The sequence below is a fragment of the Calliphora vicina genome, chromosome 4 (genome assembly GCF_958450345.1).
Source record: "Calliphora vicina chromosome 4, idCalVici1.1, whole genome shotgun sequence".
NCBI classification, from domain to species: Eukaryota; Metazoa; Arthropoda; class Insecta; order Diptera; family Calliphoridae; genus Calliphora; species Calliphora vicina.
This window is the reverse complement of record NC_088783.1, coordinates 28,526,613-28,534,036: the sequence shown is the minus strand read 5'-3', so window position 1 is coordinate 28,534,036 and position 7,424 is coordinate 28,526,613. Positions and strand designations below refer to the sequence as shown.

Sequence of the window (7,424 nt, the reverse complement as noted above, 5' to 3'; positions counted from 1 at the left end):
CTTAAACCGATTTTAACAAGTATATCTCATTTTTTGCCATATAAAGTTGTCTTTAAAATACTGTGCAAAAAAGAATAGGTTTTCATAGAAAAGAATTAAATTAACTATTGTTGAATATGAAAAATTACGAAAAAAAATAAAAAATAAAGCGAAACTTTTTATAAAAACTTACGCAATTTTTTTTTATATACATTTTGTGCATACATTTTATGAAAGCTTAATTCTTTGTCTATCCATAATTGTTTATAATTTTGAAATCGGTCTAAAAATGTGTGTGTTAGAGGTACTAAAGTACTACGACCTACACTAAAACAGTTTTTTCAAAATATTTCAAAATTTTGAGGGTGTTTCAAAATCTTTTGAAAACGGTTTTAGTATGTCCTCACCTAGGCCTACAACCCCCATTAGGTCGCTTTTCAAGTTCTGACAAAAAGTGTCATATGCCTTTTAAATTTTTTGATTATTTTTGAATCTACAAGTAATTGGAAATTTACCTCTGATTATACAAAATGTACAACATAAGATTCGGCACAGCACAGACTGGCAGAAATCGGTCCATTATTTCACCTAGCCCTCATAGAAATGTCCTTCCGAAATTGGACTTTATCTGTCATAAATGTTTAATTTATAAACGTATCTCCACAAATTCCGCTCCAAATATGTTTTATATACACAAATCTAATGTCACCAAATTTTGTTACGATCGGTCCATAATTAGTCATAGCTCCCATATAGACTCGCTACCGAAAATCACTTTAACGTGCATAAATCGCTTAAAAATGTTGGTATATACACAAAATTCAACATAAATAACTTTCATATAGACATAAATTACATGATCTACTTTCATGGTGATCGGTCCATAATTGGTCATAGCTCCCATATAAGGCCCATTTCGAAAATCACTCACGAATGTAAATTATTGAAATTTTAAAAGAAAAATGATTTTGCTCATTTACTTTGTGTAGGCTATTATCAAGCCCGACCATACTTTCTTACTTGTTTATTTTAATATTGCTATTCTGAGCAATTTGCTGAAATCATCAGCATTTTGTGTTTGTACGACGAAGAACATTGGGAGATTCGAAAATGGAAAAAGTGCAAAACAAAGATTACCCTAATATACAACATACATTGATGCAACAAATAGTCATACTGTTGTAAAACAATTATGCCAAAGGGAAACAATTCCAAAGAGTGAGAAAAATTGGAATGTCACGATATGGCTGCCTGTGATATCAGTGTGTATCTTTTAGTAATTATATAATGAACAATATGATATAATGATTGCATTTGTGTAATAAGGTTTGTAAATAAAAATTTAACGGACATTTATATACAAAAAATGCATTTAGAGAGTGAGGGAGAAAAAAATGCATTATTAAAGGATTTTGTATGAAAAAATTTAGTTTATTACAAGTGTTTAGTTTAAATATAGAATCAATGATCACTTTCATAGATCTTTTTCGGTTGATCTTTATATAGGGCTCCTTCTAGAAGTAAAATTTTTCGACATTTCCATGGAAAATATAATTTTTAACCAATTTTTGTATACTTTTTCAAGAATAATTTTGCCCCACACTGTATTGTTTATTTGCATACGTACATACATATGTATATTACTCGTAACGTAAATATCACACTTATTTATATGTATTTTTTTAAAATGATCACTGGATTTTATGTGGTGTTAATAACATAACAATACAGATGATTGAGTGTAATTTGCTTTGTGTTTAATAACAAATAAAAAATAGATTAATTGATGGAATTTTATTGTAATTAATAAAAATTTTTTACAAAAAGGTAACAAATGTTTCATACAATTATTGTTTACATAATTAATTAATTTTGTATTTATTTTATTAAATGTTATGCTATTTTCATTTTTTAACTTTTTCAATTTGTGACTCAGCCTAAAAGTATGCTAAATATTTATTTACAGTTTAGTTACAGTGGTGAAATTGATCGATTAACTGTTTTTGATACATTTTATGAAATTTGTATAAATAAACAGATATCATTTGACATTTATTGTTTTATAAAGCACCTTTTCACCGATTTAAATATTCTCTGCATAATTTTCTTAAGGCTTTGGGTACAGGAAAATCCCGGTATAACTAACGATATGTTGTCAGACCCATTCGTTAAATCGAAAAATTCGTTATATCGCGATAAAGTTTTAAGCGGTGTGACATTGAGACAATACCAAGGATTAATAAAGCCTTCATTGAAAGGGATTTCGGTTCTAAAAATGTTTCTAGCATTAAAAATATCCATTATTTCAATGAAGATAACAATGTCCAACAAATTGAGACTTTTTGATTGGAACAGAAATGTGAGATATTTATTATATTGTAAACCAAAATTGTTAGTCTATCCTTCGATAGCTTACTTCCTGGAGCACTATAGATAGATATCAGTTTAATTCGCATTGAGAATGACATCAGGAGTTAGATTGCGCTCAACCGTAATTGAATGCTGATTCTTTATGAAGTCTTACACCGTATTTATACCCTACACCACCATAGTGGGGAGGGTATTATGCGTTTGTGCAGATGTTTGTAACTCTCAAAAATATTAGTCTAACACCCACCTTAAAGTATACCGATCGACTTAGAATCATTTTCTGAGTCGATTAAGCGATGTCCGTCCGTCCGTCTGGTCTGGTCGGCTGGCTGTCGCAAGAGTACAGGTCGCAATTTTGAAGATATTTCGATCAAATATGGTACATATTATTTTTTCAGCTCAAGGACCAAGCCTATTGAAACTGGCTGAAATCGGTCCACTATTTCCCCTAGCCCCCATACAAATGTCCCTTCGAAATTGGACTTTATCGGTCATAAATGTTTAATGTATCTATGTATCTACACAAGTTTCGCTCCAAATAAGTTTTATATATACAAAATTCATGTCACCAAATTTTGTTACGATCGGTCCATAATTAGTCATAGCTCCCATATAGACCCGCTTCCATATAAGGTCCACTTCCGAAAATCACTCACGAATATAAATTATTGATATTTTAAAAGAAAAATATTTTTACTCATTTACTTGGTGTAGGGTATTATATGGTCGGGCTTGACTTTCTTACTTGTTTTGATTATTGATTTCTTTCTGCAAATTTAATTATTTTTTATTATGTGGGTGTATGACTTGAAAATGTTCATGTCTGGCCGCATATTCTGGGCATTTTTCGACCAATGCTCGCTTCAAACGAATCAGTTGCATTTGGTACAGATTCCATGTGATGGTCGGTCAGATTTCTGCTGCTCATAATAGATAGGACCCTTTTGCTCCTACCAAATACATGTAATTACCTTAGCGCTATGGATTTGGATTTATTGTCGATTCGGCTGGTTGGCCGGGATTCACATACGATCTCTTATGCTTCGGGTTATTGTAACGGATCCATTTTTCATCGCAAGTAATGATTTGGTGCAAAAATGATTTTGGATTCCCAATGATTTTGCAAGCATATCTATGGAGAATGGCTCAAATTCTTGGTCTTCAAACTTTTTTTTGATGGGCCTGGGCGATTTTAAATATATTTAATTAATTAATATATTGAACTGTAGCAGTGCCCTTACAACTCACTCGTGGTTAAATTAAAATTTTATTTTTGTTATTTCCGACCAAGTGTATTTATGAATGTGGTTGCTATGCATCACTTCTCTTAACAATAATCTGCTGACGTTACTCATGTTTCTAAATTAGGTTTGATTGTCAAGTCATATTAGGTGTTGTCAAATTGCATGCTAAACTAGAATATGTCAAGCATAAAAAAAATGGTTTTGCTAAGTCAAAGAAATCAAATTGAATATTCTGGTGTTAAACGAGTTGAAACATAAATTACGCTCTTTTAGAACTAATCACTCGAGAGTTAAATAATCGAATCCGGCAACCCTGATCTCTACATCTACATATGTATATAAACTGTAGCATTTATAAATGAAATTACTTACTTAACCTAAGCTCTACATAAACTAATCATAAAAAACATTCTGTAATTAATTGAAATTATCGACAGTTAATTTTTGGAAAAATGTTTAAACAACTTTGTGCCTTACTCCTAATTACGGTTTTAGTGGTTGAGTTTCACACAGTAAAATGTGGAATTTTACATCGAGGTAATTGTGAATTTCTGTCGCTTGATGGCAGAAGATGTGTGGAAACATTCACAAAAAATGACTTAAATAGAAAGTTTGTTCAAATAACCCCATTTAAAAAGGTAAATGATCATACAATTATGTTAAAATAAGAGATATTAAAATAAATGTATTTTATTACAGCTGGAACCTAGTAATTTTAAAAATGATGGTAAAAAGAATACAGCCGCATTTAAAAAGGTAAAAAGAGAGCCTGATCATACAATTTTATCAAGTAAATAAAAAATTATTTTAAAATAAATGTATTTTCTTACAGACGAATGTTAAAAATGCAGATAATTCATATGTTTTACCCTGGTATAGTACAATTAGTAACTGGTTTTCTTAAATCGGACACCAATTAAATGTTATGAAATGTTTTTACACGTCATTTTCAACAAAATTCTTTATGTAAACTTTATAAAACTGTGTAAATAAGAATGAAATTTAAAACAAAAATCGCTTAATAAAATTTTAGAAAAATCTAAGCTGAACCCAAAAGTTAATAAAGTTTTTTATTTTTAAATTTCAAAATATTAAAAAAGTGGCAAATAATAATTTTAATAAATATGCACATTAGAGTGTCCCTTAGAATTAAAATACAACCAAAAACAATTTTAGCTTGTTCTAGGAAGGGCAAACCGTGCGACTTTCGATTTAGTTTTGAGGTGCATTTACAAGGGGAAAAAATGCATTTTTTCAGTTTTTTTTTTTAAATGTTGCTATTAAGTAATTACTTTTGCAATTTAATTTAAAAGAATCGAAATGTGTACGTAATTGTCGTTCTAATGAGATACAAAAGTCAAAAATTGGTTAAAAAATGTTAAAGTTATTAAAAATTCCCCAGGCCATTAACGTGTCTCAGGCCACTAGAACAAGAAATGTAGGAACAAAATTAACATATTTTGCGAAATATTAAAACAAAAGTTTATTCTTTCTTAAAATATATCCATATTTACTTGTATATGAGTTTTTATCTTCATAGGATACAGTTAACCTATTCGCAGGCATAACCAAAAAAATATTTTTTTAACGGCAGTTTCAAAACTCCAATTTCAAATATTTAAAAATTTTGTTAAACAATTTTCAGAAGTTTTTGATCATCACATGGGGATTTATTTACAACAAAATTTTAGAATAAAAATTTCCAAAAACTATGTCAATACCCCCTATAGTTTTTCCGTACCTGTGATTTAAATTTTGCGATTTTCGAGAAAAATTAATTTTTTGGCTATATTTTGGCGAATGAGCCGAATTTCCTTACTGTTATGTTTTTGAAGTAAAACCGATTCAGAATATTATAGTCCAGGTCAATTTAAATATAGTCTGAAAGTTTTACTAAAATCGGAAAACTTGAACCCTTAAATATTAAAGGTCAAATTTTTCAATATTTGGAATTTCTAATGGAAATATAGCGAAATATTATATATTTTAGGGCCGATTGTGATGAAACTTAAGAAAAACATAACATGAAGTCTAGTATTTACAATAACAGTACAAAAATGGAAATTAACTCTTAAGAGCACTTGGGGTCAAAATTAATGTGTTTTTCGTGATTTTAAAAGTTCAGGTTCATTTGGACCCCAAGTTCTCTTAATGGTTAATTTTCATTTTTGTACTATTATTGTAAATACTAGACTTCATGTTATATTTTTCTCAAGTTTCATCAAAATCGGCTAAAAAATTTATAATATTTCGCTATCTCTCCATTAGAAATTCCAAATATTGAAAAATTTGAGCCACGTTAATGGCCTGGCGACTTTTTAATAACTTTAACATTTTTTAACCAATTTTTGTCTTCTATATCTCATTAGAACGACAATTACGTACACATTTCGATTCTTTTAAATTAAATTGCAAAAGTAATTACTAAATAGCAAAATTTAAAAAAAAAAACTGAAAAAAATGCATTTTTACCTTGTAAATGCACCTCGAAACTAAATCGAAAGTCGGCACGGGTTGCCCTTCTTAGAACAAGCTAAAAATTTGTTTGGTTGTATTGTAGGTCATTACGAAAGTTTTGAAATGTTGACACTTCTACCGTGTCAACATTTCAAAAAATTTAATTCTAAGGGACACTCTAATGCACATATAATAAAATTAAAATCAACTAACTCTTACACAACAATTGGGGGATTCAAACGGTCTGATATTAGGTCGTATTGTCATAATGTCCTAATATAGAATGATAGTTTAAACAAATTTTTGTTATGTTTCAAACAAAAAACTTCTAATCTAATAAGACTTTTTGAGTCTTGAAAGTTCGTCATATGATTCAATCTATCGAGTTGCATACTGACTTAGTTTTTCAAATTTCTTTAAATATATTTTTGCCTTTTTGCCCAGGTTTCCTGGTTAACCGTTGTTTTGTAATTTGCACCCATGGCAGAACAAACAAGGTACAATTATTAAAAAGTACGTTCTCAATTATACATTCCCTATAACGTCAAACAAAAGAAAATTAGAAAAAAACAAAACGAAATGTCTAAGACAAAAATAAATTAATTAAACAAATTTTTGTGTATTTACTTTTTTCGTGAAATTCAAATTAAATTTTTTCCAAATAAATATGTGTTAGTTTTAATATAACGTGCAAAACATTGCGAAAAAAAATAAAAGGTGATGAAAGTAGATGCGGTATTTGACGTTGTAGGGGTAAATATTGAAAACTCTCCCTAATAATTGTACCTGGTTGGTTCTACCATGATTTGCACCTATCGATGTTATAAACTTTTTTGATTTTATTTTTGTTTGATTCTTTTTGTTTTTTGTTATTGTTTTATTATTGTGGCAGTATAACTTTTAAATGCCATTACTATTAGTACGTAAACAACTAACAACACAAATTCAGTCATAAAACTTTTTTAATGAAAATAAAATCTTCTTTATAGAAATGAAAAACGATTGCTTAAAACAGACAATGATGAAGTTTATTGAAAGAAAAAAACAAAAACACAAAAACGTGTTAATTTTTCTTTTTCTTTGCTCCAATTTGGAAATGAATAAAATTTTTGTTTTTCATGATTGAAATTCAAACTATTGTATCTATTAAATATCGAGCATGTAACCAAACAGCTAAAGAAATGCGAATGAATTGAGAATTTGTTTTGAGGACTAATGGTAATAAATGGTCAGAGATGTTAAAGAGTAAATAAAATGGTCCTGTTACTTTATAATGACGTTTGCCTAGAAGTTATAAATTGCTTATAACTTCTTTACTTTTTGCTGCAATTGAACAACTGGTATGTCCTCTCTTTATAAGTCTAGGGACTTGTG

At 29.1% G+C, this 7,424-nt stretch overlaps 1 long non-coding RNA gene across 1 annotated transcript; it reads left to right on the top strand.

Moving 5' to 3' along the window:
- Nucleotides 1-3,976: 3,976 nt before the first annotated feature.
- LOC135959139 (uncharacterized) lies at nucleotides 3,977-4,658 on the top strand. Its single transcript, XR_010576505.1, has 3 exons — nucleotides 3,977-4,231; nucleotides 4,293-4,349; nucleotides 4,426-4,658. It is a non-coding gene; the product is annotated as an uncharacterized LOC135959139 (long non-coding RNA).
- Nucleotides 4,659-7,424: the final 2,766 nt, after the last annotated feature.